Below are 27,675 nucleotides of genomic sequence, written 5' to 3'. Positions count from 1 at the left end.
CCAAACTTTTTGGGTTGGTTTCTCTTTTATAGTCTGCAGGCATTAAATGAAAGAAGTCAGTGTTCCAGCAGAGGGAGACAACGTTTCAGAAAAGGCATTGTAGCAAACCAAAAAAGAAATTTTAAGCGCAGCAGAGTAACCAGCTCACATACCTGTTAGCTCAGGTGAGTTTAAAAGGCTGCTGTTGATAACAAGGGCATTTGCTAAATAGATGGTGTGTGTGCAACAATATACTGAAAGGTCAATTATATTGTGCAGCTTATCTCACCACCTGTAGTTATTTAGGTGAAAGCTCCAAAATGCTTGCCTAATATGTCTGTTTATCCAAAAGGAAGTATAGAGGGAGAGCTAGATAGATAGCATTGCATTACATTACATTACATGGCAATGCAATGCACAGTTGCTGAAGTTGAACCAAAATGAGCTTGTCATCTGGCTTCTGCAACTTTTAACATGAAAAATCCAATGAGGAGAAGAAAAGCAAAGCCAAAGAGTCCATCCCAAAATCCGACAAACAAGCAAAATGAACAAAAAGCATTGAATTCAATTCTTTCTGATTTTAGAAACTGCATTAAAGAAGGGGTGCACCGGTCCTGGAGATACTGCAATACCAGGTCAATGCGTGGAGTGGACAGAGCAAGCTCTTTTTCCATCTCCCTGTTCTAAAAATCCATTTAATATATGGTCCCCAGATAGGGAACGTATCAGATATTAAACTGATAAGAACAGATACTACACTTGATCTTAGCCAAAAGGCCGAGAAGCGATAACCAGAATTGGTTTCCGACTACGGTGCCACCCAAGGATTCTGAAAAGTCCATTTGTGGAGATGGCCACCTGGACTCCCGTTAAGAAGACATGCTGTCAACCTCTAGATCCCTCACATGCCTGCACTTTTCGGCTTGCTGCTGCTGCAATCCACGCGTTTTAGATCTGCATAACTCCACCTCTTTTAGCACAGTACCCTCAACCCCCGGCTGTTCCCACCCGCCTCAACACCGTTGGAAGGGAGGAGAACCAATTAAGGCGGGGGGGGGGGTGGAACGAGCAGCTGTCTACCCTTAGCAGGAGGGTTGCTGATTAATTACCTCTCCTGCTGCTGCTGCTGCTGGCTGTCCAGCAGCAGACTGAAGGTGGCTGCTGCTGTGCGCAGGTATATAAAGGCTCAGAGCCTATTATGACACGCGCAGCCAGCGTTCCATTGCCACATTCCGTCTACTGCAGGCGGGATACCTGGATGGCTGAATGTCACTGAGAAGCTCACAGAGACCGCCATAAGCAACAGTTTAAAAGAATGCCACAGACTAATCAACCAAACTTTTTGGGTTGGTTTCTCTTTTATAGTCTGCAGGCATTAAATGAAAGAAGTCAGTGTTCCAGCAGAGGGAGACAACGTTTCAGAAAAGGCATTGTAGCAAACCAAAAAAGAAATTTTAAGCGCAGCAGAGTAACCAGCTCACATACCTGTTAGCTCAGGTGAGTTTAAAAGGCTGCTGTTGATAACAAGGGCATTTGCTAAATAGATGGTGTGTGTGCAACAATATACTGAAAGGTCAATTATATTGTGCAGCTTATCTCACCACCTGTAGTTATTTAGGTGAAAGCTCCAAAATGCTTGCCTAATATGTCTGTTTATCCAAAAGGAAGTATAGAATGAGAGCTAGATAGATAGCATTGCATTACATTACATTACATGGCAATGCAATGCACAGTTGCTGAAGTTGAACCAAAATGAGCTTGTCATCTGGCTTCTGCAACTTTTAACATGAAAAATCCAATGAGGAGAAGAAAAGCAAAGCCAAAGAGTCCATCCCAAAATCCGACAAACAAGCAAAATGAACAAAAAGCATTGAATTCAATTCTTTCTGATTTTAGAAACTGCATTAAAGAAGGGGTGCACCGGTCCTGGAGATACTGCAATACCAGGTCAATGCGTGGAGTGGACAGAGCAAGCTCTTTTTCCATCTCCCTGTTCTAAAAATCCATTTAATATATGGTCCCCAGATAGGGGACGTATCAGATATTAAACTGATAAGAACAGATACTACACTTGATCTTAGCCAAAAGGCCGAGAAGCGATAACCAGAATTGGTTTCCGACTACGGTGCCACCCAAGGATTCTGAAAAGTCCATTTGTGGAGATGGCCACCTGGACTCCCGTTAAGAAGACATGCTGTCAACCTCTAGATCCCTCACATGCCTGCACTTTTCGGCTTGCTGCTGCTGCAATCCACGCGTTTTAGATCTGCATAACTCCACCTCTTTTAGCACAGTACCCTCAACCCCCGGCTGTTCCCACCCGCCTCAACACCGTTGGAAGGGAGGAGAACCAATTAAGGCGGGGGGGGGTGGAACGAGCAGCTGTCTACCCTTAGCAGGAGGGTTGCTGATTAATTACCTCTCCTGCTGCTGCTGCTGCTGGCTGTCCAGCAGCAGACTGAAGGTGGCTGCTGCTGTGCGCAGGTATATAAAGGCTCAGAGCCTATTATGACACGCGCAGCCAGCGTTCCATTGCCACATTCCGTCTACTGCAGGCGGGATACCTGGATGGCTGAATGTCACTGAGAAGCTCACAGAGACCGCCATAAGCAACAGTTTAAAAGAATGCCACAGACTAATCAACCAAACTTTTTGGGTTGGTTTCTCTTTTATAGTCTGCAGGCATTAAATGAAAGAAGTCAGTGTTCCAGCAGAGGGAGACAACGTTTCAGAAAAGGCATTGTAGCAAACCAAAAAAGAAATTTTAAGCGCAGCAGAGTAACCAGCTCACATACCTGTTAGCTCAGGTGAGTTTAAAAGGCTGCTGTTGATAACAAGGGCATTTGCTAAATAGATGGTGTGTGTGCAACAATATACTGAAAGGTCAATTATATTGTGCAGCTTATCTCACCACCTGTAGTTATTTAGGTGAAAGCTCCAAAATGCTTGCCTAATATGTCTGTTTATCCAAAAGGAAGTATAGAGGGAGAGCTAGATAGATAGCATTGCATTACATTACATTACATGGCAATGCAATGCACAGTTGCTGAAGTTGAACCAAAATGAGCTTGTCATCTGGCTTCTGCAACTTTTAACATGAAAAATCCAATGAGGAGAAGAAAAGCAAAGCCAAAGAGTCCATCCCAAAATCCGACAAACAAGCAAAATGAACAAAAAGCATTGAATTCAATTCTTTCTGATTTTAGAAACTGCATTAAAGAAGGGGTGCACCGGTCCTGGAGATACTGCAATACCAGGTCAATGCGTGGAGTGGACAGAGCAAGCTCTTTTTCCATCTCCCTGTTCTAAAAATCCATTTAATATATGGTCCCCAGATAGGGGACGTATCAGATATTAAACTGATAAGAACAGATACTACACTTGATCTTAGCCAAAAGGCCGAGAAGCGATAACCAGAATTGGTTTCCGACTACGGTGCCACCCAAGGATTCTGAAAAGTCCATTTGTGGAGATGGCCACCTGGACTCCCGTTAAGAAGACATGCTGTCAACCTCTAGATCCCTCACATGCCTGCACTTTTCGGCTTGCTGCTGCTGCAATCCACGCGTTTTAGATCTGCATAACTCCACCTCTTTTAGCACAGTACCCTCAACCCCCGGCTGTTCCCACCCGCCTCAACACCGTTGGAAGGGAGGAGAACCAATTAAGGCGGGGGGGGGGTGGAACGAGCAGCTGTCTACCCTTAGCAGGAGGGTTGCTGATTAATTACCTCTCCTGCTGCTGCTGGCTGTCCAGCAGCAGACTGAAGGTGGCTGCTGCTGTGCGCAGGTATATAAAGGCTCAGAGCCTATTATGACACGCGCAGCCAGCGTTCCATTGCCACATTCCGTCTACTGCAGGCGGGATACCTGGATGGCTGAATGTCACTGAGAAGCTCACAGAGACCGCCATAAGCAACAGTTTAAAAGAATGCCACAGACTAATCAACCAAACTTTTTGGGTTGGTTTCTCTTTTATAGTCTGCAGGCATTAAATGAAAGAAGTCAGTGTTCCAGCAGAGGGAGACAACGTTTCAGAAAAGGCATTGTAGCAAACCAAAAAAGAAATTTTAAGCGCAGCAGAGTAACCAGCTCACATACCTGTTAGCTCAGGTGAGTTTAAAAGGCTGCTGTTGATAACAAGGGCATTTGCTAAATAGATGGTGTGTGTGCAACAATATACTGAAAGGTCAATTATATTGTGCAGCTTATCTCACCACCTGTAGTTATTTAGGTGAAAGCTCCAAAATGCTTGCCTAATATGTCTGTTTATCCAAAAGGAAGTATAGAGGGAGAGCTAGATAGATAGCATTGCATTACATTACATTACATGGCAATGCAATGCACAGTTGCTGAAGTTGAACCAAAATGAGCTTGTCATCTGGCTTCTGCAACTTTTAACATGAAAAATCCAATGAGGAGAAGAAAAGCAAAGCCAAAGAGTCCATCCCAAAATCCGACAAACAAGCAAAATGAACAAAAAGCATTGAATTCAATTCTTTCTGATTTTAGAAACTGCATTAAAGAAGGGGTGCACCGGTCCTGGAGATACTGCAATACCAGGTCAATGCGTGGAGTGGACAGAGCAAGCTCTTTTTCCATCTCCCTGTTCTAAAAATCCATTTAATATATGGTCCCCAGATAGGGGACGTATCAGATATTAAACTGATAAGAACAGATACTACACTTGATCTTAGCCAAAAGGCCGAGAAGCGATAACCAGAATTGGTTTCCGACTACGGTGCCACCAAAGGATTCTGAAAAGTCCATTTGTGGAGATGGCCACCTGGACTCCCGTTAAGAAGACATGCTGTCAACCTCTAGATCCCTCGCATGCCTGCACTTTTCGGCTTGCTGCTGCTGCAATCCACGCGTTTTAGATCTGCATAACTCCACCTCTTTTAGCACAGTACCCTCAACCCCCGGCTGTTCCCACCCGCCTCAACACCGTTGGAAGGGAGGAGAACCAATTAAGGCGGGGGGGGGGTGGAACGAGCAGCTGTCTACCCTTAGCAGGAGGGTTGCTGATTAATTACCTCTCCTGCTGCTGCTGCTGCTGGCTGTCCAGCAGCAGACTGAAGGTGGCTGCTGCTGTGCGCAGGTATATAAAGGCTCAGAGCCTATTATGACACGCGCAGCCAGCGTTCCATTGCCACATTCCGTCTACTGCAGGCGGGATACCTGGATGGCTGAATGTCACTGAGAAGCTCACAGAGACCGCCATAAGCAACAGTTTAAAAGAATGCCACAGACTAATCAACCAAACTTTTTGGGTTGGTTTCTCTTTTATAGTCTGCAGGCATTAAATGAAAGAAGTCAGTGTTCCAGCAGAGGGAGACAACGTTTCAGAAAAGGCATTGTAGCAAACCAAAAAAGAAATTTTAAGCGCAGCAGAGTAACCAGCTCACATACCTGTTAGCTCAGGTGAGTTTAAAAGGCTGCTGTTGATAACAAGGGCATTTGCTAAATAGATGGTGTGTGTGCAACAATATACTGAAAGGTCAATTATATTGTGCAGCTTATCTCACCACCTGTAGTTATTTAGGTGAAAGCTCCAAAATGCTTGCCTAATATGTCTGTTTATCCAAAAGGAAGTATAGAGGGAGAGCTAGATAGATAGCATTGCATTACATTACATTACATGGCAATGCAATGCACAGTTGCTGAAGTTGAACCAAAATGAGCTTGTCATCTGGCTTCTGCAACTTTTAACATGAAAAATCCAATGAGGAGAAGAAAAGCAAAGCCAAAGAGTCCATCCCAAAATCCGACAAACAAGCAAAATGAACAAAAAGCATTGAATCCAATTCTTTCTGATTTTAGAAACTGCATTAAAGAAGGGGTGCACCGGTCCTGGAGATACTGCAATACCAGGTCAATGCGTGGAGTGGACAGAGCAAGCTCTTTTTCCATCTCCCTGTTCTAAAAATCCATTTAATATATGGTCCCCAGATAGGGGACGTATCAGATATTAAACTGATAAGAACAGATACTACACTTGATCTTAGCCAAAAGGCCGAGAAGCGATAACCAGAATTGGTTTCCGACTACGGTGCCACCCAAGGATTCTGAAAAGTCCATTTGTGGAGATGGCCACCTGGACTCCCGTTAAGAAGACATGCTGTCAACCTCTAGATCCCTCACATGCCTGCACTTTTCGGCTTGCTGCTGCTGCAATCCACGCGTTTTAGATCTGCATAACTCCACCTCTTTTAGCACAGTACCCTCAACCCCCGGCTGTTCCCACCCGCCTCAACACCGTTGGAAGGGAGGAGAACCAATTAAGGCGGGGGGGGGGGTGGAACGAGCAGCTGTCTACCCTTAGCAGGAGGGTTGCTGATTAATTACCTCTCCTGCTGCTGCTGCTGCTGGCTGTCCAGCAGCAGACTGAAGGTGGCTGCTGCTGTGCGCAGGTATATAAAGGCTCAGAGCCTATTATGACACGCGCAGCCAGCGTTCCATTGCCACATTCCGTCTACTGCAGGCGGGATACCTGGATGGCTGAATGTCACTGAGAAGCTCACAGAGACCGCCATAAGCAACAGTTTAAAAGAATGCCACAGACTAATCAACCAAACTTTTTGGGTTGGTTTCTCTTTTATAGTCTGCAGGCATTAAATGAAAGAAGTCAGTGTTCCAGCAGAGGGAGACAACGTTTCAGAAAAGGCATTGTAGCAAACCAAAAAAGAAATTTTAAGCGCAGCAGAGTAACCAGCTCACATACCTGTTAGCTCAGGTGAGTTTAAAAGGCTGCTGTTGATAACAAGGGCATTTGCTAAATAGATGGTGTGTGTGCAACAATATACTGAAAGGTCAATTATATTGTGCAGCTTATCTCACCACCTGTAGTTATTTAGGTGAAAGCTCCAAAATGCTTGCCTAATATGTCTGTTTATCCAAAAGGAAGTATAGAGGGAGAGCTAGATAGATAGCATTGCATTACATTACATTACATGGCAATGCAATGCACAGTTGCTGAAGTTGAACCAAAATGAGCTTGTCATCTGGCTTCTGCAACTTTTAACATGAAAAATCCAATGAGGAGAAGAAAAGCAAAGCCAAAGAGTCCATCCCAAAATCCGACAAACAAGCAAAATGAACAAAAAGCATTGAATTCAATTCTTTCTGATTTTAGAAACTGCATTAAAGAAGGGGTGCACCGGTCCTGGAGATACTGCAATACCAGGTCAATGCGTGGAGTGGACAGAGCAAGCTCTTTTTCCATCTCCCTGTTCTAAAAATCCATTTAATATATGGTCCCCAGATAGGGGACGTATCAGATATTAAACTGATAAGAACAGATACTACACTTGATCTTAGCCAAAAGGCCGAGAAGCGATAACCAGAATTGGTTTCCGACTACGGTGCCACCCAAGGATTCTGAAAAGTCCATTTGTGGAGATGGCCACCTGGACTCCCGTTAAGAAGACATGCTGTCAACCTCTAGATCCCTCACATGCCTGCACTTTTCGGCTTGCTGCTGCTGCAATCCACGCGTTTTAGATCTGCATAACTCCACCTCTTTTAGCACAGTACCCTCAACCCCCGGCTGTTCCCACCCGCCTCAACACCGTTGGAAGGGAGGAGAACCAATTAAGGCGGGGGGGGTGGAACGAGCAGCTGTCTACCCTTAGCAGGAGGGTTGCTGATTAATTACCTCTCCTGCTGCTGCTGCTGCTGGCTGTCCAGCAGCAGACTGAAGGTGGCTGCTGCTGTGCGCAGGTATATAAAGGCTCAGAGCCTATTATGACACGCGCAGCCAGCGTTCCATTGCCACATTCCGTCTACTGCAGGCGGGATACCTGGATGGCTGAATGTCACTGAGAAGCTCACAGAGACCGCCATAAGCAACAGTTTAAAAGAATGCCACAGACTAATCAACCAAACTTTTTGGGTTGGTTTCTCTTTTATAGTCTGCAGGCATTAAATGAAAGAAGTCAGTGTTCCAGCAGAGGGAGACAACGTTTCAGAAAAGGCATTGTAGCAAACCAAAAAAGAAATTTTAAGCGCAGCAGAGTAACCAGCTCACATACCTGTTAGCTCAGGTGAGTTTAAAAGGCTGCTGTTGATAACAAGGGCATTTGCTAAATAGATGGTGTGTGTGCAACAATATACTGAAAGGTCAATTATATTGTGCAGCTTATCTCACCACCTGTAGTTATTTAGGTGAAAGCTCCAAAATGCTTGCCTAATATGTCTGTTTATCCAAAAGGAAGTATAGAGGGAGAGCTAGATAGATAGCATTGCATTACATTACATTACATGGCAATGCAATGCACAGTTGCTGAAGTTGAACCAAAATGAGCTTGTCATCTGGCTTCTGCAACTTTTAACATGAAAAATCCAATGAGGAGAAGAAAAGCAAAGCCAAAGAGTCCATCCCAAAATCCGACAAACAAGCAAAATGAACAAAAAGCATTGAATTCAATTCTTTCTGATTTTAGAAACTGCATTAAAGAAGGGGTGCACCGGTCCTGGAGATACTGCAATACCAGGTCAATGCGTGGAGTGGACAGAGCAAGCTCTTTTTCCATCTCCCTGTTCTAAAAATCCATTTAATATATGGTCCCCAGATAGGGGACGTATCAGATATTAAACTGATAAGAACAGATACTACACTTGATCTTAGCCAAAAGGCCGAGAAGCGATAACCAGAATTGGTTTCCGACTACGGTGCCACCCAAGGATTCTGAAAAGTCCATTTGTGGAGATGGCCACCTGGACTCCCGTTAAGAAGACATGCTGTCAACCTCTAGATCCCTCGCATGCCTGCACTTTTCGGCTTGCTGCTGCTGCAATCCACGCGTTTTAGATCTGCATAACTCCACCTCTTTTAGCACAGTACCCTCAACCCCCGGCTGTTCCCACCCGCCTCAACACCGTTGGAAGGGAGGAGAACCAATTAAGGCGGGGGGGGGGGTGGAACGAGCAGCTGTCTACCCTTAGCAGGAGGGTTGCTGATTAATTACCTCTCCTGCTGCTGCTGCTGCTGGCTGTCCAGCAGCAGACTGAAGGTGGCTGCTGCTGTGCGCAGGTATATAAAGGCTCAGAGCCTATTATGACACGCGCAGCCAGCGTTCCATTGCCACATTCCGTCTACTGCAGGCGGGATACCTGGATGGCTGAATGTCACTGAGAAGCTCACAGAGACCGCCATAAGCAACAGTTTAAAAGAATGCCACAGACTAATCAACCAAACTTTTTGGGTTGGTTTCTCTTTTATAGTCTGCAGGCATTAAATGAAAGAAGTCAGTGTTCCAGCAGAGGGAGACAACGTTTCAGAAAAGGCATTGTAGCAAACCAAAAAAGAAATTTTAAGCGCAGCAGAGTAACCAGCTCACATACCTGTTAGCTCAGGTGAGTTTAAAAGGCTGCTGTTGATAACAAGGGCATTTGCTAAATAGATGGTGTGTGTGCAACAATATACTGAAAGGTCAATTATATTGTGCAGCTTATCTCACCACCTGTAGTTATTTAGGTGAAAGCTCCAAAATGCTTGCCTAATATGTCTGTTTATCCAAAAGGAAGTATAGAGGGAGAGCTAGATAGATAGCATTGCATTACATTACATTACATGGCAATGCAATGCACAGTTGCTGAAGTTGAACCAAAATGAGCTTGTCATCTGGCTTCTGCAACTTTTAACATGAAAAATCCAATGAGGAGAAGAAAAGCAAAGCCAAAGAGTCCATCCCAAAATCCGACAAACAAGCAAAATGAACAAAAAGCATTGAATTCAATTCTTTCTGATTTTAGAAACTGCATTAAAGAAGGGGTGCACCGGTCCTGGAGATACTGCAATACCAGGTCAATGCGTGGAGTGGACAGAGCAAGCTCTTTTTCCATCTCCCTGTTCTAAAAATCCATTTAATATATGGTCCCCAGATAGGGGACGTATCAGATATTAAACTGATAAGAACAGATACTACACTTGATCTTAGCCAAAAGGCCGAGAAGCGATAACCAGAATTGGTTTCCGACTACGGTGCCACCCAAGGATTCTGAAAAGTCCATTTGTGGAGATGGCCACCTGGACTCCCGTTAAGAAGACATGCTGTCAACCTCTAGATCCCTCACATGCCTGCACTTTTCGGCTTGCTGCTGCTGCAATCCACGCGTATTAGATCTGCATAACTCCACCTCTTTTAGCACAGTACCCTCAACCCCCGGCTGTTCCCACCCGCCTCAACACCGTTGGAAGGGAGGAGAACCAATTAAGGCGGGGGGGGGGTGGAACGAGCAGCTGTCTACCCTTAGCAGGAGGGTTGCTGATTAATTACCTCTCCTGCTGCTGCTGCTGCTGGCTGTCCAGCAGCAGACTGAAGGTGGCTGCTGCTGTGCGCAGGTATATAAAGGCTCAGAGCCTATTATGACATGCGCAGCCAGCGTTCCATTGCCACATTCCGTCTACTGCAGGCGGGATACCTGGATGGCTGAATGTCACTGAGAAGCTCACAGAGACCGCCATAAGCAACAGTTTAAAAGAATGCCACAGACTAATCAACCAAACTTTTTGGGTTGGTTTCTCTTTTATAGTCTGCAGGCATTAAATGAAAGAAGTCAGTGTTCCAGCAGAGGGAGACAACGTTTCAGAAAAGGCATTGTAGCAAACCAAAAAAGAAATTTTAAGCGCAGCAGAGTAACCAGCTCACATACCTGTTAGCTCAGGTGAGTTTAAAAGGCTGCTGTTGATAACAAGGGCATTTGCTAAATAGATGGTGTGTGTGCAACAATATACTGAAAGGTCAATTATATTGTGCAGCTTATCTCACCACCTGTAGTTATTTAGGTGAAAGCTCCAAAATGCTTGATTAATATGTCTGTTTATCCAAAAGGAAGTATAGAGGGAGAGCTAGATAGATAGCATTGCATTACATTACATGGCAATGCAATGCACAGTTGCTGAAGTTGAACCAAAATGAGCTTGTCATCTGGCTTCTGCAACTTTTAACATGAAAAATCCAATGAGGAGAAGAAAAGCAAAGCCAAAGAGTCCATCCCAAAATCCGACAAACAAGCAAAATGAACAAAAAGCATTGAATTCAATTCTTTCTGATTTTAGAAACTGCATTAAAGAAGGGGTGCACCGGTCCTGGAGATACTGCAATACCAGGTCAATGCGTGGAGTGGACAGAGCAAGCTCTTTTTCCATCTCCCTGTTCTAAAAATCCATTTAATATATGGTCCCCAGATAGGGGACGTATCAGATATTAAACTGATAAGAACAGATACTACACTTGATCTTAGCCAAAAGGCCGAGAAGCGATAACCAGAATTGGTTTCCGACTACGGTGCCACCCAAGGATTCTGAAAAGTCCATTTGTGGAGATGGCCACCTGGACTCCCGTTAAGAAGACATGCTGTCAACCTCTAGATCCCTCACATGCCTGCACTTTTCGGCTTGCTGCTGCTGCAATCCACGCGTTTTAGATCTGCATAACTCCACCTCTTTTAGCACAGTACCCTCAACCCCCGGCTGTTCCCACCCGCCTCAACACTGTTGGAAGGGAGGAGAACCAATTAAGGCGGGGGGGGGGGTGGAACGAGCAGCTGTCTACCCTTAGCAGGAGGGTTGCTGATTAATTACCTCTCCTGCTGCTGCTGCTGCTGGCTGTCCAGCAGCAGACTGAAGGTGGCTGCTGCTGTGCGCAGGTATATAAAGGCTCAGAGCCTATTATGACACGCGCAGCCAGCGTTCCATTGCCACATTCCGTCTACTGCAGGCGGGATACCTGGATGGCTGAATGTCACTGAGAAGCTCACAGAGACCGCCATAAGCAACAGTTTAAAAGAATGCCACAGACTAATCAACCAAACTTTTTGGGTTGGTTTCTCTTTTATAGTCTGCAGGCATTAAATGAAAGAAGTCAGTGTTCCAGCAGAGGGAGACAACGTTTCAGAAAAGGCATTGTAGCAAACCAAAAAAGAAATTTTAAGCGCAGCAGAGTAACCAGCTCACATACCTGTTAGCTCAGGTGAGTTTAAAAGGCTGCTGTTGATAACAAGGGCATTTGCTAAATAGATGGTGTGTGTGCAACAATATACTGAAAGGTCAATTATATTGTGCAGCTTATCTCACCACCTGTAGTTATTTAGGTGAAAGCTCCAAAATGCTTGCCTAATATGTCTGTTTATCCAAAAGGAAGTATAGAGGGAGAGCTAGATAGATAGCATTGCATTACATTACATTACATGGCAATGCAATGCACAGTTGCTGAAGTTGAACCAAAATGAGCTTGTCATCTGGCTTCTGCAACTTTTAACATGAAAAATCCAATGAGGAGAAGAAAAGCAAAGCCAAAGAGTCCATCCCAAAATCCGACAAACAAGCAAAATGAACAAAAAGCATTGAATTCAATTCTTTCTGATTTTAGAAACTGCATTAAAGAAGGGGTGCACCGGTCCTGGAGATACTGCAATACCAGGTCAATGCGTGGAGTGGACAGAGCAAGCTCTTTTTCCATCTCCCTGTTCTAAAAATCCATTTAATATATGGTCCCCAGATAGGGGACGTATCAGATATTAAACTGATAAGAACAGATACTACACTTGATCTTAGCCAAAAGGCCGAGAAGCGATAACCAGAATTGGTTTCCGACTACGGTGCCACCCAAGGATTCTGAAAAGTCCATTTGTGGAGATGGCCACCTGGACTCCCGTTAAGAAGACATGCTGTCAACCTCTAGATCCCTCACATGCCTGCACTTTTCGGCTTGCTGCTGCTGCAATCCACGCGTTTTAGATCTGCATAACTCCACCTCTTTTAGCACAGTACCCTCAACCCCCGGCTGTTCCCACCCGCCTCAACACCGTTGGAAGGGAGGAGAACCAATTAAGGCGGGGGGGGTGGGGGTGGAACGAGCAGCTGTCTACCCTTAGCAGGAGGGTTGCTGATTAATTACCTCTCCTGCTGCTGCTGCTGCTGGCTGTCCAGCAGCAGACTGAAGGTGGCTGCTGCTGTGCGCAGGTATATAAAGGCTCAGAGCCTATTATGACACGCGCAGCCAGCGTTCCATTGCCACATTCCGTCTACTGCAGGCGGGATACCTGGATGGCTGAATGTCACTGAGAAGCTCACAGAGACCGCCATAAGCAACAGTTTAAAAGAATGCCACAGACTAATCAACCAAACTTTTTGGGTTGGTTTCTCTTTTATAGTCTGCAGGCATTAAATGAAAGAAGTCAGTGTTCCAGCAGAGGGAGACAACGTTTCAGAAAAGGCATTGTAGCAAACCAAAAAAGAAATTTTAAGCGCAGCAGAGTAACCAGCTCACATACCTGTTAGCTCAGGTGAGTTTAAAAGGCTGCTGTTGATAACAAGGGCATTTGCTAAATAGATGGTGTGTGTGCAACAATATACTGAAAGGTCAATTATATTGTGCAGCTTATCTCACCACCTGTAGTTATTTAGGTGAAAGCTCCAAAATGCTTGCCTAATATGTCTGTTTATCCAAAAGGAAGTATAGAGGGAGAGCTAGATAGATAGCATTGCATTACATTACATTACATGGCAATGCAATGCACAGTTGCTGAAGTTGAACCAAAATGAGCTTGTCATCTGGCTTCTGCAACTTTTAACATGAAAAATCCAATGAGGAGAAGAAAAGCAAAGCCAAAGAGTCCATCCCAAAATCCGACAAACAAGCAAAATGAACAAAAAGCATTGAATTCAATTCTTTCTGATTTTAGAAACTGCATTAAAGAAGGGGTGCACCGGTCCTGGAGATACTGCAATACCAGGTCAATGCGTGGAGTGGACAGAGCAAGCTCTTTTTCCATCTCCCTGTTCTAAAAATCCATTTAATATATGGTCCCCAGATAGGGGACGTATCAGATATTAAACTGATAAGAACAGATACTACACTTGATCTTAGCCAAAAGGCCGAGAAGCGATAACCAGAATTGGTTTCCGACTACGGTGCCACCCAAGGATTCTGAAAAGTCCATTTGTGGAGATGGCCACCTGGACTCCCGTTAAGAAGACATGCTGTCAACCTCTAGATCCCTCACATGCCTGCACTTTTCGGCTTGCTGCTGCTGCAATCCACGCGTTTTAGATCTGCATAACTCCACCTCTTTTAGCACAGTACCCTCAACCCCCGGCTGTTCCCACCCGCCTCAACACCGTTGGAAGGGAGGAGAACCAATTAAGGCGGGGGGGGTGGGGGTGGAACGAGCAGCTGTCTACCCTTAGCAGGAGGGTTGCTGATTAATTACCTCTCCTGCTGCTGCTGCTGCTGGCTGTCCAGCAGCAGACTGAAGGTGGCTGCTGCTGTGCGCAGGTATATAAAGGCTCAGAGCCTATTATGACACGCGCAGCCAGCGTTCCATTGCCACATTCCGTCTACTGCAGGCGGGATACCTGGATGGCTGAATGTCACTGAGAAGCTCACAGAGACCGCCATAAGCAACAGTTTAAAAGAATGCCACAGACTAATCAACCAAACTTTTTGGGTTGGTTTCTCTTTTATAGTCTGCAGGCATTAAATGAAAGAAGTCAGTGTTCCAGCAGAGGGAGACAACGTTTCAGAAAAGGCATTGTAGCAAACCAAAAAAGAAATTTTAAGCGCAGCAGAGTAACCAGCTCACATACCTGTTAGCTCAGGTGAGTTTAAAAGGCTGCTGTTGATAACAAGGGCATTTGCTAAATAGATGGTGTGTGTGCAACAATATACTGAAAGGTCAATTATATTGTGCAGCTTATCTCACCACCTGTAGTTATTTAGGTGAAAGCTCCAAAATGCTTGCCTAATATGTCTGTTTATCCAAAAGGAAGTATAGAGGGAGAGCTAGATAGATAGCATTGCATTACATTACATTACATGGCAATGCAATGCACAGTTGCTGAAGTTGAACCAAAATGAGCTTGTCATCTGGCTTCTGCAACTTTTAACATGAAAAATCCAATGAGGAGAAGAAAAGCAAAGCCAAAGAGTCCATCCCAAAATCCGACAAACAAGCAAAATGAACAAAAAGCATTGAATTCAATTCTTTCTGATTTTAGAAACTGCATTAAAGAAGGGGTGCACCGGTCCTGGAGATACTGCAATACCAGGTCAATGCGTGGAGTGGACAGAGCAAGCTCTTTTTCCATCTCCCTGTTCTAAAAATCCATTTAATATATGGTCCCCAGATAGGGGACGTATCAGATATTAAACTGATAAGAACAGATACTACACTTGATCTTAGCCAAAAGGCCGAGAAGCGATAACCAGAATTGGTTTCCGACTACGGTGCCACCCAAGGATTCTGAAAAGTCCATTTGTGGAGATGGCCACCTGGACTCCCGTTAAGAAGACATGCTGTCAACCTCTAGATCCCTCACATGCCTGCACTTTTCGGCTTGCTGCTGCTGCAATCCACGCGTTTTAGATCTGCATAACTCCACCTCTTTTAGCACAGTACCCTCAACCCCCGGCTGTTCCCACCCGCCTCAACACCGTTGGAAGGGAGGAGAACCAATTAAGGCGGGGGGGGGGGTGGAACGAGCAGCTGTCTACCCTTAGCAGGAGGGTTGCTGATTAATTACCTCTCCTGCTGCTGCTGCTGCTGGCTGTCCAGCAGCAGACTGAAGGTGGCTGCTGCTGTGCGCAGGTATATAAAGGCTCAGAGCCTATTATGACACGCGCAGCCAGCGTTCCATTGCCACATTCCGTCTACTGCAGGCGGGATACCTGGATGGCTGAATGTCACTGAGAAGCTCACAGAGACCGCCATAAGCAACAGTTTAAAAGAATGCCACAGACTAATCAACCAAACTTTTTGGGTTGGTTTCTCTTTTATAGTCTGCAGGCATTAAATGAAAGAAGTCAGTGTTCCAGCAGAGGGAGACAACGTTTCAGAAAAGGCATTGTAGCAAACCAAAAAAGAAATTTTAAGCGCAGCAGAGTAACCAGCTCACATACCTGTTAGCTCAGGTGAGTTTAAAAGGCTGCTGTTGATAACAAGGGCATTTGCTAAATAGATGGTGTGTGTGCAACAATATACTGAAAGGTCAATTATATTGTGCAGCTTATCTCACCACCTGTAGTTATTTAGGTGAAAGCTCCAAAATGCTTGCCTAATATGTCTGTTTATCCAAAAGGAAGTATAGAGGGAGAGCTAGATAGATAGCATTGCATTACATTACATTACATGGCAATGCAATGCACAGTTGCTGAAGTTGAACCAAAATGAGCTTGTCATCTGGCTTCTGCAACTTTTAACATGAAAAATCCAATGAGGAGAAGAAAAGCAAAGCCAAAGAGTCCATCCCAAAATCCGACAAACAAGCAAAATGAACAAAAAGCATTGAATTCAATTCTTTCTGATTTTAGAAACTGCATTAAAGAAGGGGTGCACCGGTCCTGGAGATACTGCAATACCAGGTCAATGCGTGGAGTGGACAGAGCAAGCTCTTTTTCCATCTCCCTGTTCTAAAAATCCATTTAATATATGGTCCCCAGATAGGGGACGTATCAGATATTAAACTGATAAGAACAGATACTACACTTGATCTTAGCCAAAAGGCCGAGAAGCGATAACCAGAATTGGTTTCCGACTACGGTGCCACCCAAGGATTCTGAAAAGTCCATTTGTGGAGATGGCCACCTGGACTCCCGTTAAGAAGACATGCTGTCAACCTCTAGATCCCTCACATGCCTGCACTTTTCGGCTTGCTGCTGCTGCAATCCACGCGTATTAGATCTGCATAACTCCACCTCTTTTAGCACAGTACCCTCAACCCCCGGCTGTTCCCACCCGCCTCAACACCGTTGGAAGGGAGGAGAACCAATTAAGGCGGGGGGGGGGTGGAACGAGCAGCTGTCTACCCTTAGCAGGAGGGTTGCTGATTAATTACCTCTCCTGCTGCTGCTGCTGCTGGCTGTCCAGCAGCAGACTGAAGGTGGCTGCTGCTGTGCGCAGGTATATAAAGGCTCAGAGCCTATTATGACATGCGCAGCCAGCGTTCCATTGCCACATTCCGTCTACTGCAGGCGGGATACCTGGATGGCTGAATGTCACTGAGAAGCTCACAGAGACCGCCATAAGCAACAGTTTAAAAGAATGCCACAGACTAATCAACCAAACTTTTTGGGTTGGTTTCTCTTTTATAGTCTGCAGGCATTAAATGAAAGAAGTCAGTGTTCCAGCAGAGGGAGACAACGTTTCAGAAAAGGCATTGTAGCAAACCAAAAAAGAAATTTTAAGCGCAGCAGAGTAACCAGCTCACATACCTGTTAGCTCAGGTGAGTTTAAAAGGCTGCTGTTGATAACAAGGGCATTTGCTAAATAGATGGTGTGTGTGCAACAATATACTGAAAGGTCAATTATATTGTGCAGCTTATCTCACCACCTGTAGTTATTTAGGTGAAAGCTCCAAAATGCTTGATTAATATGTCTGTTTATCCAAAAGGAAGTATAGAGGGAGAGCTAGATAGATAGCATTGCATTACATTACATGGCAATGCAATGCACAGTTGCTGAAGTTGAACCAAAATGAGCTTGTCATCTGGCTTCTGCAACTTTTAACATGAAAAATCCAATGAGGAGAAGAAAAGCAAAGCCAAAGAGTCCATCCCAAAATCCGACAAACAAGCAAAATGAACAAAAAGCATTGAATTCAATTCTTTCTGATTTTAGAAACTGCATTAAAGAAGGGGTGCACCGGTCCTGGAGATACTGCAATACCAGGTCAATGCGTGGAGTGGACAGAGCAAGCTCTTTTTCCATCTCCCTGTTCTAAAAATCCATTTAATATATGGTCCCCAGATAGGGGACGTATCAGATATTAAACTGATAAGAACAGATACTACACTTGATCTTAGCCAAAAGGCCGAGAAGCGATAACCAGAATTGGTTTCCGACTACGGTGCCACCCAAGGATTCTGAAAAGTCCATTTGTGGAGATGGCCACCTGGACTCCCGTTAAGAAGACATGCTGTCAACCTCTAGATCCCTCACATGCCTGCACTTTTCGGCTTGCTGCTGCTGCAATCCACGCGTTTTAGATCTGCATAACTCCACCTCTTTTAGCACAGTACCCTCAACCCCCGGCTGTTCCCACCCGCCTCAACACTGTTGGAAGGGAGGAGAACCAATTAAGGCGGGGGGGGGGGTGGAACGAGCAGCTGTCTACCCTTAGCAGGAGGGTTGCTGATTAATTACCTCTCCTGCTGCTGCTGCTGCTGGCTGTCCAGCAGCAGACTGAAGGTGGCTGCTGCTGTGCGCAGGTATATAAAGGCTCAGAGCCTATTATGACACGCGCAGCCAGCGTTCCATTGCCACATTCCGTCTACTGCAGGCGGGATACCTGGATGGCTGAATGTCACTGAGAAGCTCACAGAGACCGCCATAAGCAACAGTTTAAAAGAATGCCACAGACTAATCAACCAAACTTTTTGGGTTGGTTTCTCTTTTATAGTCTGCAGGCATTAAATGAAAGAAGTCAGTGTTCCAGCAGAGGGAGACAACGTTTCAGAAAAGGCATTGTAGCAAACCAAAAAAGAAATTTTAAGCGCAGCAGAGTAACCAGCTCACATACCTGTTAGCTCAGGTGAGTTTAAAAGGCTGCTGTTGATAACAAGGGCATTTGCTAAATAGATGGTGTGTGTGCAACAATATACTGAAAGGTCAATTATATTGTGCAGCTTATCTCACCACCTGTAGTTATTTAGGTGAAAGCTCCAAAATGCTTGCCTAATATGTCTGTTTATCCAAAAGGAAGTATAGAGGGAGAGCTAGATAGATAGCATTGCATTACATTACATTACATGGCAATGCAATGCACAGTTGCTGAAGTTGAACCAAAATGAGCTTGTCATCTGGCTTCTGCAACTTTTAACATGAAAAATCCAATGAGGAGAAGAAAAGCAAAGCCAAAGAGTCCATCCCAAAATCCGACAAACAAGCAAAATGAACAAAAAGCATTGAATTCAATTCTTTCTGATTTTAGAAACTGCATTAAAGAAGGGGTGCACCGGTCCTGGAGATACTGCAATACCAGGTCAATGCGTGGAGTGGACAGAGCAAGCTCTTTTTCCATCTCCCTGTTCTAAAAATCCATTTAATATATGGTCCCCAGATAGGGGACGTATCAGATATTAAACTGATAAGAACAGATACTACACTTGATCTTAGCCAAAAGGCCGAGAAGCGATAACCAGAATTGGTTTCCGACTACGGTGCCACCCAAGGATTCTGAAAAGTCCATTTGTGGAGATGGCCACCTGGACTCCCGTTAAGAAGACATGCTGTCAACCTCTAGATCCCTCACATGCCTGCACTTTTCGGCTTGCTGCTGCTGCAATCCACGCGTTTTAGATCTGCATAACTCCACCTCTTTTAGCACAGTACCCTCAACCCCCGGCTGTTCCCACCCGCCTCAACACCGTTGGAAGGGAGGAGAACCAATTAAGGCGGGGGGGGTGGGGGTGGAACGAGCAGCTGTCTACCCTTAGCAGGAGGGTTGCTGATTAATTACCTCTCCTGCTGCTGCTGCTGCTGGCTGTCCAGCAGCAGACTGAAGGTGGCTGCTGCTGTGCGCAGGTATATAAAGGCTCAGAGCCTATTATGACACGCGCAGCCAGCGTTCCATTGCCACATTCCGTCTACTGCAGGCGGGATACCTGGATGGCTGAATGTCACTGAGAAGCTCACAGAGACCGCCATAAGCAACAGTTTAAAAGAATGCCACAGACTAATCAACCAAACTTTTTGGGTTGGTTTCTCTTTTATAGTCTGCAGGCATTAAATGAAAGAAGTCAGTGTTCCAGCAGAGGGAGACAACGTTTCAGAAAAGGCATTGTAGCAAACCAAAAAAGAAATTTTAAGCGCAGCAGAGTAACCAGCTCACATACCTGTTAGCTCAGGTGAGTTTAAAAGGCTGCTGTTGATAACAAGGGCATTTGCTAAATAGATGGTGTGTGTGCAACAATATACTGAAAGGTCAATTATATTGTGCAGCTTATCTCACCACCTGTAGTTATTTAGGTGAAAGCTCCAAAATGCTTGCCTAATATGTCTGTTTATCCAAAAGGAAGTATAGAGGGAGAGCTAGATAGATAGCATTGCATTACATTACATTACATGGCAATGCAATGCACAGTTGCTGAAGTTGAACCAAAATGAGCTTGTCATCTGGCTTCTGCAACTTTTAACATGAAAAATCCAATGAGGAGAAGAAAAGCAAAGCCAAAGAGTCCATCCCAAAATCCGACAAACAAGCAAAATGAACAAAAAGCATTGAATTCAATTCTTTCTGATTTTAGAAACTGCATTAAAGAAGGGGTGCACCGGTCCTGGAGATACTGCAATACCAGGTCAATGCGTGGAGTGGACAGAGCAAGCTCTTTTTCCATCTCCCTGTTCTAAAAATCCATTTAATATATGGTCCCCAGATAGGGGACGTATCAGATATTAAACTGATAAGAACAGATACTACACTTGATCTTAGCCAAAAGGCCGAGAAGCGATAACCAGAATTGGTTTCCGACTACGGTGCCACCCAAGGATTCTGAAAAGTCCATTTGTGGAGATGGCCACCTGGACTCCCGTTAAGAAGACATGCTGTCAACCTCTAGATCCCTCACATGCCTGCACTTTTCGGCTTGCTGCTGCTGCAATCCACGCGTTTTAGATCTGCATAACTCCACCTCTTTTAGCACAGTACCCTCAACCCCCGGCTGTTCCCACCCGCCTCAACACCGTTGGAAGGGAGGAGAACCAATTAAGGCGGGGGGGGTGGGGGTGGAACGAGCAGCTGTCTACCCTTAGCAGGAGGGTTGCTGATTAATTACCTCTCCTGCTGCTGCTGCTGCTGGCTGTCCAGCAGCAGACTGAAGGTGGCTGCTGCTGTGCGCAGGTATATAAAGGCTCAGAGCCTATTATGACACGCGCAGCCAGCGTTCCATTGCCACATTCCGTCTACTGCAGGCGGGATACCTGGATGGCTGAATGTCACTGAGAAGCTCACAGAGACCGCCATAAGCAACAGTTTAAAAGAATGCCACAGACTAATCAACCAAACTTTTTGGGTTGGTTTCTCTTTTATAGTCTGCAGGCATTAAATGAAAGAAGTCAGTGTTCCAGCAGAGGGAGACAACGTTTCAGAAAAGGCATTGTAGCAAACCAAAAAAGAAATTTTAAGCGCAGCAGAGTAACCAGCTCACATACCTGTTAGCTCAGGTGAGTTTAAAAGGCTGCTGTTGATAACAAGGGCATTTGCTAAATAGATGGTGTGTGTGCAACAATATACTGAAAGGTCAATTATATTGTGCAGCTTATCTCACCACCTGTAGTTATTTAGGTGAAAGCTCCAAAATGCTTGCCTAATATGTCTGTTTATCCAAAAGGAAGTATAGAGGGAGAGCTAGATAGATAGCATTGCATTACATTACATTACATGGCAATGCAATGCACAGTTGCTGAAGTTGAACCAAAATGAGCTTGTCATCTGGCTTCTGCAACTTTTAACATGAAAAATCCAATGAGGAGAAGAAAAGCAAAGCCAAAGAGTCCATCCCAAAATCCGACAAACAAGCAAAATGAACAAAAAGCATTGAATTCAATTCTTTCTGATTTTAGAAACTGCATTAAAGAAGGGGTGCACCGGTCCTGGAGATACTGCAATACCAGGTCAATGCGTGGAGTGGACAGAGCAAGCTCTTTTTCCATCTCCCTGTTCTAAAAATCCATTTAATATATGGTCCCCAGATAGGGGACGTATCAGATATTAAACTGATAAGAACAGATACTACACTTGATCTTAGCCAAAAGGCCGAGAAGCGATAACCAGAATTGGTTTCCGACTACGGTGCCACCCAAGGATTCTGAAAAGTCCATTTGTGGAGATGGCCACCTGGACTCCCGTTAAGAAGACATGCTGTCAACCTCTAGATCCCTCACATGCCTGCACTTTTCGGCTTGCTGCTGCTGCAATCCACGCGTTTTAGATCTGCATAACTCCACCTCTTTTAGCACAGTACCCTCAACCCCCGGCTGTTCCCACCCGCCTCAACACCGTTGGAAGGGAGGAGAACCAATTAAGGCGGGGGGGGGGGTGGAACGAGCAGCTGTCTACCCTTAGCAGGAGGGTTGCTGATTAATTACCTCTCCTGCTGCTGCTGCTGCTGGCTGTCCAGCAGCAGACTGAAGGTGGCTGCTGCTGTGCGCAGGTATATAAAGGCTCAGAGCCTATTATGACACGCGCAGCCAGCGTTCCATTGCCACATTCCGTCTACTGCAGGCGGGATACCTGGATGGCTGAATGTCACTGAGAAGCTCACAGAGACCGCCATAAGCAACAGTTTAAAAGAATGAAACAGACTAATCAACCAAACTTTTTGGGTTGGTTTCTCTTTTATAGTCTGCAGGCACTAAATGAAAGAAGTCAGTGTTCCAGCAGAGGGAGACAACGTTTCAGAAAAGGCATTGTAGCAAACCAAAAAAGAAATTTTAAGCGCAGCAGAGTAACCAGCTCACATACCTGTTAGCTCAGGTGAGTTTAAAAGGCTGCTGTTGATAACAAGGGCATTTGCTAAATAGATGGTGTGTGTGCAACAATATACTGAAAGGTCAATTATATTGTGCAGCTTATCTCACCACCTGTAGTTATTTAGGTGAAAGCTCCAAAATGCTTGCCTAATATGTCTGTTTATCCAAAAGGAAGTATAGAGGGAGAGCTAGATAGATAGCATTGCATTACATTACATTACATGGCAATGCAATGCACAGTTGCTGAAGTTGAAACAAAATGAGCTTGTCATCTGGCTTCTGCAACTTTTAACATGAAAAATCCAATGAGGAGAAGAAAAGCAAAGCCAAAGAGTCCATCCCAAAATCCGACAAACAAGCAAAATGAACAAAAAGCATTGAATTCAATTCTTTCTGATTTTAGAAACTGCATTAAAGAAGGGGTGCACCGGTCCTGGAGATACTGCAATACCAGGTCAATGCGTGGAGTGGACAGAGCAAGCTCTTTTTCCATCTCCCTGTTCTAAAAATCCATTTAATATATGGTCCCCAGATAGGGGACGTATCAGATATTAAACTGATAAGAACAGATACTACACTTGATCTTAGCCAAAAGGCCGAGAAGCGATAACCAGAATTGGTTTCCGACTACGGTGCCACCCAAGGATTCTGAAAAGTCCATTTGTGGAGATGGCCACCTGGACTCCCGTTAAGAAGACATGCTGTCAACCTCTAGATCCCTCACATGCCTGCACTTTTCGGCTTGCTGCTGCTGCAATCCACGCGTTTTAGATCTGCATAACTCCACCTCTTTTAGCACAGTACCCTCAACCCCCGGCTGTTCCCACCCGCCTCAACACCGTTGGAAGGGAGGAGAACCAATTAAGGCGGGGGGGGTGGGGGTGGAACGAGCAGCTGTCTACCCTTAGCAGGAGGGTTGCTGATTAATTACCTCTCCTGCTGCTGCTGCTGCTGGCTGTCCAGCAGCAGACTGAAGGTGGCTGCTGCTGTGCGCAGGTATATAAAGGCTCAGAGCCTATTATGACACGCGCAGCCAGCGTTCCATTGCCACATTCCGTCTACTGCAGGCGGGATACCTGGATGGCTGAATGTCACTGAGAAGCTCACAGAGACCGCCATAAGCAACAGTTTAAAAGAATGCCACAGACTAATCAACCAAACTTTTTGGGTTGGTTTCTCTTTTATAGTCTGCAGGGATTAAATGAAAGAAGTCAGTGTTCCAGCAGAGGGAGACAACGTTTCAGAAAAGGCATTGTAGCAAACCAAAAAAGAAATTTTAAGCGCAGCAGAGTAACCAGCTCACATACCTGTTAGCTCAGGTGAGTTTAAAAGGCTGCTGTTGATAACAAGGGCATTTGCTAAATAGATGGTGTGTGTGCAACAATATACTGAAAGGTCAATTATATTGTGCAGCTTATCTCACCACCTGTAGTTATTTAGGTGAAAGCTCCAAAATGCTTGCCTAATATGTCTGTTTATCCAAAAGGAAGTGACGCGCCCCTGGGCCTGTGTCGCGCTGCGGTGCGCACGCGGGAGCTTACCCGGAGCCGGATCCGTGGAGGGTTGTAATCTCGTGGCGGTGACCCGGTCCGTGCCCAGGGAGTCAAACTAGACGGCAGTCTATTAGTAGTAAATAGTTGATGACTACGCCACCCGTTGAGTGCAGCCAGGAAGCTGCTGCTGCAGGGCAGACCGCTGAGGCCGGTGGTAGGATTGTGCAGCGTGATAGTATAACCCCCAACGGGAGGGGTATGGCCTCAGGGCAGCCGACGTGGATGATGGGGGTAGCAGGAACCACTCAGAGACGGTACGGTGTAGTTCAGGGTCTTTACTGGTAACAACGACAGACCCTCCCGGAGTACTTGCTAGCAAACGGGGCCTGGTCAGTCTTTGAGCAGATGGGATCTCCCCTGGCCAGGCGTAGTTGTAGGCCTCCCAAACTGACTGTACACTTCTGGCTACCTTGCTAGAAGCTGATGTAAGTAGCCCACGTCCCTGAGTGTACCGTGTGGTGCTCACCCGTATGGCCGGTGACTCGGGGCCTTCTAATGGCTTCCGCTCCACGATGGCGGTGCTGGTCCCACGCGTGTGACCGTGCCTTCGGGCTTCTGGGCCAGAGGACCTGAAATCCCCTGCCCGACGGATTCTGCTGCTGGGTAGGAGTTAGTCCCCACAGCCTCGGACTCCGGGTCCGGTAAAGAATCTTCTTAGTCAGGGCGAGCTCTGTAGCTGCCAGCCCCTGACTCCTTGTAACTCTGCTGTTTCCTATGCTGCTTCTCTTCTCCACTCTCCTTGTCTGACTCACCCTGCCTCAGCCCCGGGTTTATACAGGGAAAGTTCTTCCCCTCCCAAGACTGGGCAGGAGGTGTGGCATGCACAGGATCCCTGACCAAAGGACCTCCCACCTGCTCTCAGACATAATATCTCTATCACTGTGGCAACCAGACCCCTGGGGTGTCACATTCCCCCCTAGTGAAATTTAGTACTCCGGGACTAAACACATTTAGAAAAACATAACAAAGTATAACAATAACAATACTATAAGAAAAACACATAAGATGGTTACGGCGTGTCCGCAACCGGATGCAGTCTTTGAAGAAAAGCAAAGGTGTCCATTTCACCAACACAGGGAGACGTAACCAGGTAGGGGTCTGTCCTACCCCGAGTCCTTAACAGTCTCTAGTCCATCCTGGGTTACGCTCCAACTATATACAAGGATTCCCGGTAAATCCACCAAGGTTTCCTAAAAATAACTAGAAACACAAAATTATACACAAGCAACAAGACACAGAAAAACATAAATAAAACAATTTATACACTTTAAATTCTCCAGCGTGCGGGTAACTGGCCTCTAGTGGCCCGAGTGGACCTACGGAGCTGACTGTCTGGCCCTGAACTACAGGGTGTAGGAGCTGTCAAGGGTAAACTGGGCAGCTGTCTACCGGCTCTTTGTCTCACTAGGGGTACGGCAGGCTCACTATAAGCAGAGGGTTGATTCTCCTGTTCTGCTTGTGTGGAGTCTTCTGCCTCCTGGACCGGCTGTTCTTCCAGCTCTACCCGTTGCTCCGTAGGTTCTTGGGATGATGGTTGGAGGAAGGTGAGTACGGGTACCACAACTGCACCATTGACTTGAGTCCAAGACTGAGGAAAGTCCCCGAGCACGGTACTAACCATATCTTCCCTTTCTTCCACGGGTCGATGGTCTTCTTGTTCCTCTTCAGGGTTCCTCAGTTGTTCGGGACACTTCTTCAGGTGGTCCCGGGATACAATGGCTGTGGTTTCCCCTCCGTCTTTACTGATGGTACAGACCTTCGGGTTCTCGTGGCTTGAGGGCAGTACGGTGTACGGGTCCTTCTCCCACTGGTCGTCCAACTTGTGGAGCCGTCTCTTCCTCTTCAAGACCTGCTCTCCGGGTACCAGGGGAACAGCGGGAGCATACTGGTTGTAAGTTTTCTCTTGTCTTTCCCTAGCCTGACAGAGACTTCGCTCCACGCTCTCCTGTACTCTCCGGTACTGCTGCTGCCTCTCTGTGTCCCAGTCTGTTTCTGGTGAAGTGTCCTCGGGGGTCAGGACTCCCATTTCCAGGTCAACAGGTAACTTACCAGGTCTTGCCCTCATTAGGTAAGCCGGGGTACAGTTGGTGGAACCTACCGGGATGTGGTTGTATAGGTCCACCAGATCGGGCAACTTTTCAGGCCACAGACTGCGTTCTTCCAGGGGCAACGTTTTTAGAAGATCCATTACCACCTGGTTCATTTTTTCACAAAGTCCATTAGTCTGCGGATGGTAGGGTGTCGTCCTTATCTTCCGGCAGCCATACAGATTGCAGAATTCCTGAAAGACCTCCGCTTCAAAGGCAGGTCCCTGGTCCGTCAGCACTTGGTCCGGGTACCCGTGTGGACGGCAGAAGTGCTGCTGGAAGGCTCTAGCTGCTGTTTGAGCCGTTAAGTCCTTGACGGGGACGACAACCAAGAACCGGGAGTAATGATCCACGATGGTTAACGCGTAGACGTAGCCACTTCTGCTTGGGGTCAGTTTTACATGATCCAAGGCTACCAGTTCCAACGGTTGCCGGGTGACGATGGACTGCAGGGGAGTCTTCTGGCTGGCTCGGTCCTTCCTTCTCAGGTTGCACGGGCCACAATCTCTGCACCACTTCTCGATGGTTCCCCTCATGCCTACCCAGTGGAACCGCTCGCGCAGCAGGAACTCCAGCTTTTTCCACCCAAAGTGTCCAGCTCCGTCGTGGTATGCCTCCATCACCATGGCTGCGTCTCTTCGTGGCACCACTACTTGCCAGAGTAATTCATGCGTCCGGGAGTTAACCATTCTGCGGCACAACTTCCCTTTGTAAAGGAACAGTCGACTCTTCTCTGCCCATAGTTGTTTGGCTTCCTCCGGAGCGTCTGGTTCAAGGCGAGCCTCCGGCCGAGTCAGCATCTCCTTCACCAGTCGGACGGCAGGGTCGCTGTCTTGCGTTTCCGCCCAGTTGTAGTGGGGTAAGGGGTTCAACGTAGCAGCCTGCTTACTCCTTACCCGGTGGGAATACTGAATAGTCCCATGACGGTGGAACGCAGGGAGTTCAACTTCTTCCAGTCCCTCCGGATCTTCTCCTCCGTCCGGCAGGTTGGGCATCCTGGACAGGGCGTCCGCGTTGGTATTGGAGCGTCCTGCCCGGTATTTAATTGTGAACTCGTAGTTGGACAGACGGGCCATCCACCTCTGCTCCAGGGCACCGAGTCTTGCCGTGTCCAGGTGTGTCAGCGGGTTGTTATCCGTGTACACGGTGAACCGGGAAGAAGCGAGGTAATGCTTAAAGCGCTCAGTGATTGCCCATACTACGGCCAGGAACTCTAACTTAAATGAGCTGTAATTCTCGGGGTTCCTTTCGGTGGGTCGCAGTTTTCGGCTGGCGTAGGCGATTACTCGTTCCTTCCCCTGCTGGATCTGGGACAGTACGGCTCCTAGCCCGATGTTACTGGCGTCGGTGTAGAGGATAAAGGGCTGGCTATAATCCGGGTACGCCAGGATTTCGTCCCCCGTGAGGGCCATCTTCAGCTGGCGGAAGGACTCTTCTTCCAGCTCTTCCCATTTGAAGGGCGGCTTCTGGTTCTTGGCCTTCCGGGACTGGCCTATCAGGAGGTCCTGCATAGGTGCTGCCTTTTTGGTGAAACCGGGAATAAACCTTCGGTAGTAGCCTACCAACCCGAGGAACTGCCGCACT

At 46.4% G+C, this 27,675-nt stretch overlaps 18 non-coding genes across 18 annotated transcripts; all 18 read right to left on the bottom strand.

The window, feature by feature from the left end:
* Positions 1 to 577: 577 nt before the first annotated feature.
* Positions 578 to 768, bottom strand: LOC141245318 (U2 spliceosomal RNA). Its single transcript, XR_012309149.1, has one exon. It is a non-coding gene; the product is annotated as a U2 spliceosomal RNA (small nuclear RNA).
* Positions 769 to 1,889: 1,121 nt separating this feature from the next.
* Positions 1,890 to 2,080, bottom strand: LOC141245285 (U2 spliceosomal RNA). Its single transcript, XR_012309117.1, has one exon. It is a non-coding gene; the product is annotated as a U2 spliceosomal RNA (small nuclear RNA).
* A 1,119-nt stretch (positions 2,081 to 3,199) lies between these two features.
* LOC141245284 (U2 spliceosomal RNA) lies at positions 3,200 to 3,390 on the bottom strand. The gene has a single exon (XR_012309116.1). It is a non-coding gene; the product is annotated as a U2 spliceosomal RNA (small nuclear RNA).
* Positions 3,391 to 4,504: 1,114 nt separating this feature from the next.
* Positions 4,505 to 4,695, bottom strand: LOC141245283 (U2 spliceosomal RNA). The gene has a single exon (XR_012309115.1). It is a non-coding gene; the product is annotated as a U2 spliceosomal RNA (small nuclear RNA).
* Positions 4,696 to 5,815: 1,120 nt separating this feature from the next.
* On the bottom strand, positions 5,816 to 6,006 carry LOC141245282 (U2 spliceosomal RNA). Its single transcript, XR_012309114.1, has one exon. It is a non-coding gene; the product is annotated as a U2 spliceosomal RNA (small nuclear RNA).
* A 1,121-nt stretch (positions 6,007 to 7,127) lies between these two features.
* Positions 7,128 to 7,318, bottom strand: LOC141245281 (U2 spliceosomal RNA). The gene has a single exon (XR_012309113.1). It is a non-coding gene; the product is annotated as a U2 spliceosomal RNA (small nuclear RNA).
* Positions 7,319 to 8,436: 1,118 nt separating this feature from the next.
* LOC141245279 (U2 spliceosomal RNA) lies at positions 8,437 to 8,627 on the bottom strand. Its single transcript, XR_012309111.1, has one exon. It is a non-coding gene; the product is annotated as a U2 spliceosomal RNA (small nuclear RNA).
* Positions 8,628 to 9,748: 1,121 nt separating this feature from the next.
* LOC141245278 (U2 spliceosomal RNA) lies at positions 9,749 to 9,939 on the bottom strand. Its single transcript, XR_012309110.1, has one exon. It is a non-coding gene; the product is annotated as a U2 spliceosomal RNA (small nuclear RNA).
* Positions 9,940 to 11,054: 1,115 nt separating this feature from the next.
* LOC141245277 (U2 spliceosomal RNA) lies at positions 11,055 to 11,245 on the bottom strand. The gene has a single exon (XR_012309109.1). It is a non-coding gene; the product is annotated as a U2 spliceosomal RNA (small nuclear RNA).
* A 1,121-nt stretch (positions 11,246 to 12,366) lies between these two features.
* On the bottom strand, positions 12,367 to 12,557 carry LOC141245276 (U2 spliceosomal RNA). Its single transcript, XR_012309108.1, has one exon. It is a non-coding gene; the product is annotated as a U2 spliceosomal RNA (small nuclear RNA).
* Positions 12,558 to 13,681: 1,124 nt separating this feature from the next.
* Positions 13,682 to 13,872, bottom strand: LOC141245275 (U2 spliceosomal RNA). Its single transcript, XR_012309107.1, has one exon. It is a non-coding gene; the product is annotated as a U2 spliceosomal RNA (small nuclear RNA).
* A 1,124-nt stretch (positions 13,873 to 14,996) lies between these two features.
* On the bottom strand, positions 14,997 to 15,187 carry LOC141245274 (U2 spliceosomal RNA). The gene has a single exon (XR_012309106.1). It is a non-coding gene; the product is annotated as a U2 spliceosomal RNA (small nuclear RNA).
* Positions 15,188 to 16,308: 1,121 nt separating this feature from the next.
* Positions 16,309 to 16,499, bottom strand: LOC141245273 (U2 spliceosomal RNA). Its single transcript, XR_012309105.1, has one exon. It is a non-coding gene; the product is annotated as a U2 spliceosomal RNA (small nuclear RNA).
* A 1,115-nt stretch (positions 16,500 to 17,614) lies between these two features.
* On the bottom strand, positions 17,615 to 17,805 carry LOC141245272 (U2 spliceosomal RNA). The gene has a single exon (XR_012309104.1). It is a non-coding gene; the product is annotated as a U2 spliceosomal RNA (small nuclear RNA).
* A 1,121-nt stretch (positions 17,806 to 18,926) lies between these two features.
* LOC141245271 (U2 spliceosomal RNA) lies at positions 18,927 to 19,117 on the bottom strand. Its single transcript, XR_012309103.1, has one exon. It is a non-coding gene; the product is annotated as a U2 spliceosomal RNA (small nuclear RNA).
* A 1,124-nt stretch (positions 19,118 to 20,241) lies between these two features.
* Positions 20,242 to 20,432, bottom strand: LOC141245270 (U2 spliceosomal RNA). Its single transcript, XR_012309102.1, has one exon. It is a non-coding gene; the product is annotated as a U2 spliceosomal RNA (small nuclear RNA).
* A 1,124-nt stretch (positions 20,433 to 21,556) lies between these two features.
* LOC141245268 (U2 spliceosomal RNA) lies at positions 21,557 to 21,747 on the bottom strand. The gene has a single exon (XR_012309100.1). It is a non-coding gene; the product is annotated as a U2 spliceosomal RNA (small nuclear RNA).
* A 1,121-nt stretch (positions 21,748 to 22,868) lies between these two features.
* On the bottom strand, positions 22,869 to 23,059 carry LOC141245267 (U2 spliceosomal RNA). Its single transcript, XR_012309099.1, has one exon. It is a non-coding gene; the product is annotated as a U2 spliceosomal RNA (small nuclear RNA).
* Positions 23,060 to 27,675: the final 4,616 nt, after the last annotated feature.

The sequence above is a fragment of the Phyllobates terribilis genome, unplaced genomic scaffold (assembly GCF_046119375.1).
Source record: "Phyllobates terribilis strain yellow unplaced genomic scaffold, ASM4611937v1 Scaffold_1828__1_contigs__length_205237, whole genome shotgun sequence".
Taxonomy (NCBI): Eukaryota; Metazoa; Chordata; class Amphibia; order Anura; family Dendrobatidae; genus Phyllobates; species Phyllobates terribilis.
The sequence above is the reverse complement of the archived record's forward strand: the minus strand, read 5'-3'. Positions and strand labels throughout refer to the sequence as shown.